Source organism: Serinus canaria, chromosome 11 (assembly GCF_022539315.1).
Source record: "Serinus canaria isolate serCan28SL12 chromosome 11, serCan2020, whole genome shotgun sequence".
NCBI classification, from domain to species: domain Eukaryota; kingdom Metazoa; phylum Chordata; class Aves; order Passeriformes; family Fringillidae; genus Serinus; species Serinus canaria.
This window is the reverse complement of record NC_066325.1, coordinates 9,836,703-9,849,299: the sequence shown is the minus strand read 5'-3', so window position 1 is coordinate 9,849,299 and position 12,597 is coordinate 9,836,703. Positions and strand designations below refer to the sequence as shown.

Genomic DNA, 12,597 nt, shown 5'->3' with positions numbered 1-12,597 from the left:
CTGTGCCAGGTCCCTGGTAGGTCCTGTTCTCTCATGTGCACCAAGGAACCACAAGAACAACTGGGTAGTTTTTACTCTCATCTCTCCTAGTCCTTGGTGTCATTCCTCAAGCAGTCTGCACATCTGCATGGTTTAACATTCACCTCTTTTGTGTTTATATAATCACGATCTTGGCTTTCACTGGAAGTTTATACCAGTACTCTGCTTACTTGGAACCTTTTTTTTTTTTTTTTCATTTCATTTTTCTTCTAAAATAATTTATTCTGAAAATAAAGTCCATATTTTGTGTTTCCTGGCTGGTTCCTTTTACTCTGCCCTGGAATTTATACAATCCTTTCAGTATATTTGAGTTTTACTTCCTGTAATCTGGGAAGAAATTTGGAATAGTATGCATTCCTCCAAGTATTATCTTTTAAGTTTTTTCTTGGATTTGGTCTTATCATGCCTTAAATGGGACAATAAGCACTTCCAATAAGAATTACAAAGAACACCACCTTTGACTCAGAAATATAAAGTTATTTTCTATTCCTCAGCCTTTTGAAAAAGTAGAGCTGAGCTTAAGTTTTCATGCTGGAACTTAATTTTTTTTAGATTACTAGTAAGATATAAAGTGTTTGTGAACCTGTTTCTTTAGTTCACTGATATTATTGGTGAGGGAAGGGTTTTGCTTCCTAAAAAGTCCTTGTCTCACTCTAAGTGAAATTGCTCATAGCAATCTTAAATGTGAACTACAAACTAACAGAGTTTCTCTGTAGCAACTGCTGTCTTTCCAGTGTCTGAACTGCATTCTGAGATTTGAATATGTAAAATGACTAGGTCAGGCTGTCTTGAGGATATAAAAATTATTGGATGAACTAAAATATTGCCTGAAATTAAATTTGCAGAAAATCAAGTATCTGTTGTTTAGTTCTAAGCAGATGTTGAAAAGGTTTTCCTGGATGCCATCCTTCTTGATAGTATGTATTTTGATCTGAAGCCAAGTAAAAAATCTGGATGCTAGTCTGGATCTGGAAATTTTCTTTAAATAAGCATATTAGTTAAGTATGTAAATCTGCTTATCATCACTTAAGGAACATTGCCAGAGTAAGAAACATCTGGAGCTCAATATCAGCTAACTTATTAATTCCCATTTTTAGTATGTTGCATCCAGAGTATTGTAGGATTCTGTTATCTCAATTGCTTAAGTCAGCTTTATCTTAAAGGCAATTAGCTGTAAGTTCTGTTGTTTACATTTAGACTCACACAAAATCCACAGAGTGCAGTTTTATAGCCCGACTCACTCAGCTTCCCAGAGCTGCTCAGAAATACAACAATACACACTGTGGTGCAAGGAGCTCAGAGCTGAAGTAATCATGGCTTTAAACACCAGTGCTTGCTTCCAGCGGGGGCAGATTCTGGAAATGATTGTTGCTGGTTAGCATTTTGAGCTCCATGGTCTGGTTTCTTTATCTGAACTCACCACAGTCTAATTCCAAGAAATGATTATTTGACCTGGTCTTGGTAAGAACATAACTCCAGATGTCAATAAAACCATGAACCTTACTCAGTTTTATGATTGTATTTCCCCCTAAGCTTAAAAAAGATTCTCAGCTTTTAAATTGACAGCAAACCATTTGTATAATTTTTTGCATTTTCAAAACTGATGGGTGCTGGATGTCTTATAGAGTATTTCTCCTAGCTTAGATCATAGATTATATTAACCCATGAGAGGTACCTTGCAGTTATTGAAGTGAGAATGGTTAATGGCTGTCCCTTTGTATGTGAAAAGTCTAGAAAATAAAGGAAACATGTTTAAGGAAATATTGTTTATTGGGGGTGAGAAATTACTATAAATTTCTACACAAAGAAAAAAAAAAATCAACATTTTGAAACTGAATCAAAATCTTGGAACTGCACAAGCGAGATGGAATCTGCAATTCCACAGAATTGTAGTGGAGTCTGCCTGGTTCACAAACTCTTTGGATGTGCAGTTGAGGTGACTCAAAAAAAGTGCACATACTTGTGAAACTTAGCTAGCAACACTTACTTTAAGGATATAAATGGATATAAATACTCCTTTGTTTCTTTTTTTTTTCAGTGAAATTTAATGATAATGGTACTATTAAAGTAAAACTCTTCAGACCTGATGGAATTCAGAAAATGCACAGGCTCCAATTAATATTCCAAACAGACCCAGCCCTTTCTAGGAACTTGGTAGCACTCTAAGGTAGTTCAGGTTTGTGTACCTTAAAATTAAAGACTGTCTTAGCTGCATCCTCCTGCCAGAGGATATTTATATATTTATATTTTGCATTTATTCCACAGGAGTCAGGCCCAACCCAAAGCTTTCTGTGAATTAATTTTTCTCAAGTGCTGCTCATTGCAGTCACAGTCCCTTAGCTGTGGATCAAAGTGTTGGTCTCGTGTCCTTGAGCAGATTAGGTAACAATTTGTGACTGCATGTGCTTGATGTGGCATCTGCTGATGAATTTAAATGCAGCCTTACAGACAGACCATGATGATCAGTATTACTACTTTTAATAATTTGATTAGATGTAATGGCTTTGGAGCAAGGATTGCTTCTCTGTTGTTTGTACTTGTCACTGTGGAAGGGAGTACTGATCCAGAGTTTGATTTCCTGGGTGCTGCCATAAACTGAAAGCTACATAACAATGTTCATAGTAATGTGGGATATAAGGCAGATGGGGCCTTCAGCTCATAAAGATGATTTTCTCTCTTGTTCTTGCAGTTGTTCTGACTGTACTAAGTTACATTAGGGGGTAAAGAGTTCACCAGTTTTTGATATATAAAAGGAAAACTAAAGTGTCTTAGTGTGATTCTATGAATTTTAATATTAACTGAGCAAACAAAGCTTGCATGTATGATCTTCTGTTACTGTTTGAATTCTCATTATGTTTCAGGGTTTTAATAACTGGAAGTTGCTTCACAATGTACCTACTGTGTGAGCTAAGCTGTTCCAAATATTTTTCCTGACTCAAATCAATTAACAATATTGTGTTTCATTGTGTACTTATAAATACAGTTAGAGTCTCTCTCTAGAGAGTGTACACATTAGAAGAGACAATTTTTGGAGGGTAAGAAATTACTAGCATAGTGTTGAAAAAGTGTTTCCTCCATGAAACAGAGAAAATGTATTCATTTTTATTATATATGCTAATTTTTACATTGCATTATTCAGCTTGTTGTGTACCTACTTTTTTATGTCCTTATGGTAAGTTATGTGTCTGTATATTAGATTGTAATTTTCTACTGGTCAAGTTAAGAAAACAACACAGGGAGTATAATAATAATATATATAAACATTCATGGTTTATCCTGCAACAATGATTCCATTCACTTATTTTTTAAAGGAATCTCAGTGTTGGGGTGAGAGAAACCTATCCTGTATTATTTTAAAATCTTTTTCACATTCCTTTCAGCATTGGAAAAAGCAGTGGAGTCAAAGCAATCTTCATACTGACTTGCATGTATACAGGCAGAGGATATTTAACAGGGGCATCACTGCTAATTTCTGTTGTTATTTAATGAATGAATGTCAGTTCATCTGAGCACAGGTGACATACTGGGTTGGGTTCATAAGTGTCTGTGAATCCATTAACTCCAGGTGAGACACAGCAATAAGCACAAGCTCAAACTTGTTCTTGGAATTGCGTTACATCCATGGGTAGGCTTATTTCTATCTATCTTGGTTTGGGCCCTCTCCTCTTTCTTTTGTGTTCTCTTTCCTAAAAAAGTGAAAAATCTTACCCAGATTACAGGGGAAAGCTTCAAAATACAATGTAAATAAACATCTGAAAGAAAGAAAACGGTGATACAGCTCATAGCTGTTTATCTTTGAGTGAAAGACAAGAATTGAATGGTGCTGTCCTTGCTTTTTTGTTCTTCTGGAAGAAGCATAATAGGAGCAGGTGAGTCAGGAGTATGTTACAGGAAACATGCAGCTCAGCAGTACATTCTGTTTGGCTTACTGAAATTGTAGAATAGTTTTCCAGCCCCTAAATGATCAAGTGTGTGTGTGTGAATGATCACCAGTTTAGCTTTCAGGCTGAAAAGTTGTGACAGAGGTGTAAAAATGACTTCCACAGAGCACTCAAAAGACAAATAATCTTTCTAATGTCATTGAGGGTTACAAATAATTTGCTGAATGAAAATGAAAACGCTTTCACTCACAAAGAACACAGAATTTTATCACATTCATATATCTTGAATGAGCTGTTGAAAAGGAAGATATTTACTGGAATTCAGAAAGAATTTTCTTGAGTCCTTATGGTGATAATAGGCCCTCTTTCTCTGCTGCCTCACTCAGCAGGTGTCAGCTCTGAAAACATGGACCTAAAATTTTCCTATGGAGTTTTCTCCATTATATTATTATTTTTTAAGAACAGCAAATAATGTTTTTTGTTGAATCCAAAGAAGAAATTTGTTTTGACTGTAGAATGTGGTTCTGGAGAGGAACAGCAAGTATAACCCAGTGAATCATACTTTTCAAACAAAAAGCAGCATACAGGAAAAGATCAAGGTTTATTATGCCTCACTTACTATCAAAGAAAAATGTAATGGCAGATGCAGTGTTAGCAAATTCATGGTGCTCTCTTCACTTTTCCACAGCAGATGAATGACTGTAATTGATGGACTGGCCAGACAGACTAAAACAAAATAACATTTGTCTTTGACAGATCAAGGATTCACCTGCTTTCTTTTTAGAGAAAAACATGAAAGCTGGAATGAAGTTTTATTGGAAGTGATGCACCTTCATTTTCAGTAACAGGCAGATGGGTGCTGGAGTGACAGAAGGTAAGCTCAGTCTTCATATTTAATATTTTATTGCTAAAAGGCATGGATTCTTTCTGAGTAATTTATGGTTCTAAGAGCAAGATTGAGCAGGACCCAGTGTTTAGCAACAAGTGAGGAGGGCAACTGGTTTTTCAAAACTTGTGTGCAACAAAGGCACTTAACTGCTCAGTATACCTCAGAGTGTGCACTATGGACTCAGCAGCATGGAAAATAACCAGAAAGTCCTCATGGACTCAGCAGCATGGAAAATAACCAGAAAGTCCTCCTTCTACCACCTTTTCTCCTTCTTGCTGGTTGGTATTTCTCTTTATGGTGCACGTAATGACTCCTGTTTTTTTTGAGGGGGGTTCATCAATATGGTTAAAATATTCTGGAAAGCCAAAGGTTATATTTGTACCTCAGGGGAGAAGAGCCCATTGGCATTGGTAGGCACAATCTTTTGTCCACATGCCTCCCTCCCACCCCCATTGGACTGTCCCTTAAAGCTGTGTGAAACAAGAGAAGATATAGTTAGTGGTTTTATAAATATAATTTTATGCAAAAATTTCCAGTTCAGGGAAGGACTTGCATAAAAAAACCCACCATTAAAGTCAATAATTATTATTTCCCCCCCCCCCAAATATTAGGGTACTTCAAAAAAGAAAAGGACAAGGTTTTGTCTGCTGCCATGCTGTCTAAAGTGCATGGCCTTTGCAATAAAGAAATCCAGTAAGTAAAACAACTTTTCCAATGAAAGCTGAATAAACAGTATTGTGTTTAATTTGCAAACTGTTAAATTTGTGATAATGCTATTTAAACACTGTGGTTCTCTGCTGTACTTATCTGATATAATTCTTTCTTTGCAAACGACCATGTCCTTCCAATATGAGTTGTCACATCTCTGATAAAATGGAGTTGAGAGTCATGACAAAAGCAGGAACATCTGGGAAATGAGAGCAGAAAAGCTGAGTGTCAGATAGCAATCAATGGATCACTTAGGGCAATTATGCTTAGGAAATGAAGGTAGTGCAGATGATGTCATTTGCACATGATCAGGCTGGTGAAGGGAGTCAGCACTGCTCCCCTTAGGCTGTTATGGAGATGCCTGTGCAGATGTCTGTCCTGGAAATGCCACACGTTCAGGAGAAGCTGTCAGCTCTCTGAGGAACCACCCACCTCAGCTGGGGCACAGCAGGGCAAATGCCCCCTGGCAGTGCCATCCATGGGGACAATCTGTGTAAGCCACACTCTAAAGAAATGAGAGAAATGAAACCTGAATTGTAAAGCACAGAGAAGTTCTCCTTCCAGTCAGTTTGAGCTTCCTGGCTCAGTCCAATCCTGACACCTCTCCAGTGACACATCACTTGCTCTGTTTTGCCTTTCCCATTTGTCCAAGTGTTTTTGACTTTTTTGTCATTTCAGCTTAGCCCATTTTCCTTCTCTACATTTTCTAGTGCAATTAGTTCACTGACTTTGCTTCCTTCCTTTTCACATCATGTCAACTAATCACTTGTCTATATTTCTCTTGACTCAGCTGGGCACATTTCTCTTATGCAACAATTCAGCTTTAAGCTTCCCCTCTTCTTAGTGCTGCCCCCATTATTATTTATTAATGCTTTGCACAACTCCTCACCAAGAACTTTGACTTATCTTAAAGACTTTCAATAATTAAGCCCCACAATAAGCCTATAAGGGATGCAATTATATTATCTATTTACCAGATGGCTAACCAGGAACAGACAGAAGTTAGCTAAATTGCCCTGGGTTAAAAGTTGGGGAAAGGCAGCACTGGGAATAGAATCCAGTGTTAGTTGAGTTTCTCTGCCAAAAGCTTGTAGTACTACAAAGTGTGTATACCAGCTGTTGGGGAATCACTGTGCTGGCCCAGAATTGTCCTGCTCTAGCTAAGAGCTTAAGATCTATTATTGAATAGGTTTTCAAGCTCAGTCCTTGCCCTTTTCTTTCCTAAGGGGACAACAGAAACATCTGAACTTGTAAACTTAAAATGAAACTCTGCTGATGTTTTCCCATCTCTGATGTTTTAGTAGCTCTGTAACTGAGGAAGGTCTATGCATAGCTGGATTTTTTTAAAATTATGTGTATTGTCAACAAAACACTCTGAAAAAGAGAATGTCATTGTTTGTCTGTCTATCAATCTATCTGTCTATCACAGTGTCAGCCAGTCAGACAGCCTGCCCATAGCACCAAAAAGCCATGCTGGATTTGTTATCTCTGTGACCAACCATCTGGACTCCATACTGAATTCTCTGTCACCATTAAACAGAGGAATCACACTTTGTAAATAGTGACTTTAGGGAGTGTTTCTTTCCAGAGCTACTTATTTGGTGAGGCTGGCAAATTCTAACCAGTTCTTGTAAGTTTAGGTCTTGATGTCCATGTTCATCCGATTTTCATGTGTTTGATCTTTGATATGTAGAATACTGAACAGAATAAAGCCCATGGACTATTCCAGATGCAGGGTTTGCTGTGTATTTATGAAAGCATTGGCATGGTGCTCCGACTATTTTAATGAAGTATTTTGGGATCTTTTTAAGTCTTTGGGATCATTTTAAGTGTTACAATGGAGACTTGTAGTCCTTTCATAATCCTTTCACTGATCTTGAGATCTCATTTTGAACTAGACAAGTCTCATTTTCATGCTGGGAATTAATCTACAAAGAATAATTCTTATGATGGACAGAAGTTCTGATTCTCTGCTGCCAGAGCTGTGGCCAGAGTGTGATCACTTCTATAAGGCTGGCCCCATTCCCTGTGGAGGGAGAGCTGTTGTGCAAAATATTGTCATTAAGTTGTAAGCATGAAGAAATACCTTTTGGTCATTTTGCCTTGAACTACCTGTGGGTTCCTGGAAGTTTTCCAGTGTGAGTGGTGAGGGCAGCAGTCTCCAGCTATTCTCAGTACATTTCCAGATCTTCAGGCAGGTGTGTATTCCAGTGCCCAAGGTGATGCCTTCCAGTTGGACTGGTTACAGTATCCTGCATAAACTCACTGCAGCTGCAGAAGATCTTTAAGGGCCATTTGAGATTTTGTCATGAGGAAGATTAAATGCTGAAATCTAGATGGCTTTTCTACTTTGGGGAGGAAAAAAAGCCCATCCATATGAAATTGTGCTCATTACTGAGGAAAATAAATTCTTGTCTGTCAAGCAAACAGCCAGGTTTTAGAAATGGTGAGACTTACACATCAATTACTAGGGAAAAACAACACCTGTGTACACTAATTACTTATTTAATGGAAGGTTTTCAGATATAGGGTCAAATTCTCAAATTCTGGCATCAGTTGTATGCCACAGAAATGTCATTTTTGTCAATGGAAAAACCTACTGATTTACACTGGTAGGTGTTAGAGTAAATCAGCTAAATGAGATGCTATGGTGCACAATAGGAGTGTCATTGTAATAAATAACATCTTTAACTTTTAAATGTATGCTTTATATATTCTTACATGATTGATGTCCCTTTAAGTACTGTTTGAGTTAATTTAAGTGCAGTTTTGTTTAGTCTTTGTCTCATGTTTGTTGACTTTTTACTCTCCTTGCTATGTCAAAAACATTTCGATGCTATAAATAAGAGCATGGATTAAATACATTCTTTGTGACAAGCAATGTGCAGTGCATTCACTTCTTTCTTCTAGAAGATAGATTATCTTTTTCATTATTTTGAATCTGCACACTTCCAGCATTCTGAAGATCAGTAGAAGTACATTTAAACTCAGTTATGGAAAAATGATGTTAGATATATATATTTTCTGCTTGTGACAGATGTGTGCTTGTGCCTGAAAATATCCACACTCAGACAAACTACAGTTTTAAGAAGCTGCAGAATCCATGGCATTGGCTTTATTTTCTACAGGAGTTGTGTATGATGCTGTGGTACATGAGCTTGTGTTATGATAGGACTGTGCATGATTCATAGGTTAAATCAATTAGGTTTCAAGTATTCCCTCTGGCTAGAGAGGGGCGTGTACAAAGGATCAGACTGGGGAGGTCATCATGCATCACTTGTAGCTCCCTGTGCCCCGGCACTTGAGGAGTTGTGTCCCAATTGCCACCCCACCAGCATTCTGAAACATGTCTGATGTCCTGGCAGGTATCTTTGTGGTTCTGTGGGTATGGCCAAACCTCTTACAGGTGTCAGTTGACTTGAGTGAAACTGTGTGTTTGCATTAAGGGAGAATTTCATGGGTGGTGTGCACTGCACCCACAGCAAAGGGAGACTGACTGAGCACAGTCACAGTCCACTTAAATAAAAGCAAGAAACACACAGGAGGAAACACCAAGAGCAGTTGGAAGTCTAGGTGCACACAGAAGACATCATTGTATATTTTCAAGTTGTATATTTTCACCAAATATCACATTTAGCCAGTGATCTGCAGACAGGAGTAAGACAGGAACAGTCTTTCCTTGTGTAACTGTCCTAGGGCTCAGAAAGTCCAGTGGCTGTGAAGTCTAGTCTCATCTCAGGCAATTCTATTTTATATTTGTCTTCATTATTGAGCACGCTTCATATTCCCTTCCTCGGCTCGCTGCAGCTTCATTGCTTCATTTTATGTATCAGGAAGCCAGACAAAGCTCAGCTGGCAGCAGGATTTAGACTTTTATTAAGTCAGATAGAAATCATCTCACTCAGTAATCTGGAAAGATGGTGAGAAGTTGTGAGTTTGGCGGGATGGTCTTTTTTAATTACTGCAGATTTCTGATCTACATTTCCCTGCAGTTTAGCATATTGTTGTGAACTTGCAATGTGAGTGTCAAACTCCCCTCTAGTGGTTGGTACACAGAGAATAAACATTGATTTAGCTTGATGACAAGTATTTAACTCTGGGCAGAAAAAAATGACAATTCATACGAGATTCTGTTGGTTACACATAGTGAAATTCATTTATTTGTCTTTCTTCCTCCTTTAATGATTTAGTTACTTCACATGTTGAAATGCTGTAATTAAAACATGATTCATTGTCAAAGCAAACAAACAAACACAAACAAACAAAAAGCACGATGGCATTATGCTCTGCAAAATGCGAATGTGCCACCTATTGGTGATGCCTCTGCACTTCCTGATTGCTCTCCAGCAGGTCAGTGGCAAGGTCACCACGAACAATGCCAGTTGTCCCAAGCCACACAACAGGGCTACACACAGCTCTGTGCCTGCTTGTATTAATGCAGTACCAGTGCTGCAATAATATAAAAGCAAGAATTGAGCAGTAAGTGTGAAATAAAGAACTGAGTGTTAAAAATGTGCAAAGAATAGAGTGACTCATTAAGTGTCATTATGATTAAAGAGTTCCATTTCTTGCTAACAGAGTTCTCAGCAGCAGATTGTGAAACCAGAAATACACTCTGCAAGGCAGAAGTTTTTTGCTATGTGTGAAGAGGAAAGATATGGTGAACTTGTATGTTTCTCAGCCATCTGAGCTGTAAATTTGCACCTCTACAATCCTCTCAGAGAATCTGTTAATAACTTTTTGGAAGCTATTCTGCTTGAATCCTATAAGGCAGTAAGACTGGATCCTGCCTGCACAGGGTCCACGCATGGAAAGGAAGAAGCCTGGGGACATCTGACACTGTAAACTCTGTTGTGAAAGTTTTGTTTCCCAGTTTCAAAAGCAGCCTTCATTCATCCTTTATGTATATTCAGAATTGCTTTTCTGTTGAATAAATATTTCCCACAGGTACCTCTTCAGCAAGTGCCAGTGATTAAACCGATCTATGCAGGAGTGGAAACTGTATTTCAAATCTGTGGTCCTTCTGATTTGATTTTTCTTATAGTTTATAGAGCAGTTACCAATTGTCCCACTCTCCAGGATGGTATTCAATCACTGCTATGATACAGTATCACCTCCATTTCATTTAGCAGAAAAACAAAAATCATTGTTATTAGTTTCCTCAGTCTAAAACCAGCAAAACTGCTATTTAGTAAAAAATTGTGGAACGTAGTTTTGCTAATAATCTTCTCTATGGCATAGTTTTGGTGATGGTTTGGGGAGGTTTTTGTGCTTTGTCTTTTTTTCTCTCTTTTTTTTGTTAGTGGCACAGCTTAGTGAAAGGCCAGAGTCAGCCCTGACTGGCTGCAATAAGCTAAGCACTGGTGTGTGACATTAAATGTACACACCAGAATGTAAGATGTCATTGAAAACAAAACCAGTTCTGGAGAGATAAGGTAATAGTGAGAGCTAGCAAACAGCAAGCACAATTAAAGTACACCACAGTGTAATATTTAACTAATCATCTAAAAATATTGGTTTTCCTTAAACTTGAGATTTGTCAGATCACAAAACAACCCAGCAGCCTAGATAAAAGTCAGAATGAGGAATCAAAAAACCACATTTGAAAATATGGGGTGTGTTGTTATACCCATAAAGATTGTAAAGCAATAGCTGTGTCAGGTCCTCTTAAAAATAATGCTCTTTCATCTTATGTCTTAATGTAAGAGCTCCTTTTGGAGCAGATGTTCTGGGAGTGCTCCCTCCCTTCTGCAATGACAGAAGCATAGCAATGCTCCTAGAGAGGTTTACCTTTCAGAGCTGACAAGTGTTAAAAGGAAATGGGGGGTGTGAACAGGTTTGTAATCTACATCACAGATCTGTGGGAAAGGGCTTTAAAATACACTGGGTAAGGAAGAGGAGAAAAATCAGACACATTAAATAAAATCTGTATAAATAGTAACAGTGAAGTCATACAATGATCTTTAGCAAAATAAGCCCCTCTAAAGCAGGCCATGAGCAGTGAGGGCTGCTATTTCTTATGGGATGCAGTGATAAAGAAATTACATACTTATTTGAGAGGAACATAAATAAAGATTAATAGGTTAATGAGTTATTTTCCTTTCATTACTATACTATTGTACTTTATTATAATTGCTTTGCACTCATTTAATTAAATTTGAACTAGGGCCAACACAAGATAATTTGTTTTCCCTGTACTAAACAATGAGTATGCAGATTGGAAGTACTGAAGCAGTAATCAGCCCTCTGTTTGCAACACTTTTCTACTCTGAGTAGACATTATAATTGATAATTTGATTGTTGCAGCACTCTGTGCAATATATTTTAAAGCAACATTAACATAATGGAAATTATGTTGTGTGCCTAATCCAAGCTTTTCACTGTGTAAGTATATGAATCCCATTCTGTAATGAATTAGGGCACTATCCACCAAACATGCACACCACCTTTCCATGCCTCACTTTGGAACAGAGCTCTCTCCTTCTACTCTCCAGTCAATGTCTTCCTATCAAGTTATATCACTGAAGTTGTACACAAAAAGAGTTAAAATAGCTAAGCTAAGCATTTCAATGAAGGCTGATTTGTTCTGAAATAAATCTTTCATTAAAACTAAGTAGCTTTTTTATAGTCCCTGTATAATTTTTGCATTATTTCCAAGGTAGGTGTTTATCCTGTCCATTAGATTTTATCTTTCCATTGTCTCTTTCCACCTTCTGAGAACCTTACTAGCAAAGCAATGATGTGACTGAGAAGCTGAGGTAGGGCTTTTCAATGCCTGTAATATAAACAAAAGCTGCCTCATTACATTTTTATGTATATTGAACTTGGGAAACAAAGCTTTTTTTCATGTTCTGCAAGAAGGAGAGAAAAGACTGAGGTTCTGTTTGGTCTTTTCTTTATCCCAACCACAAGCCCACCATGCAATTTTAATGCATTGCTTCCTGCTGCCCACAGTCCCTGCAGAGGAGCTGGTGGCTGCATCCCCTGACCTGATGAAGTCCTGAGGGTGGTGGGACAGTCCTGAGCACTTGTGTGCCACCTCAGCAGTCATCAAGGTTACCTTGCCTTTTAAGTTTGGGC

General features: G+C 37.9%; 2 protein-coding genes across 2 annotated transcripts in view; both read left to right on the top strand.

Moving 5' to 3' along the window:
- AKTIP (AKT interacting protein) overlaps positions 1 to 12,597 on the top strand; it is a 1,131,926-nt gene that overhangs the window by 253,260 nt on the left and 866,069 nt on the right. The gene's annotated exons all lie outside the window — the stretch shown is intronic.
- Positions 4,387 to 12,597, top strand: part of TOX3 (TOX high mobility group box family member 3) — a 97,973-nt gene continuing 89,762 nt past the window's right edge. The window contains exon 1 of the mRNA XM_018914588.3: positions 4,387 to 4,794. The gene's annotated coding sequence lies outside the window, so the exon portion shown is untranslated. The remainder of the gene's footprint in view (positions 4,795 to 12,597) is intronic.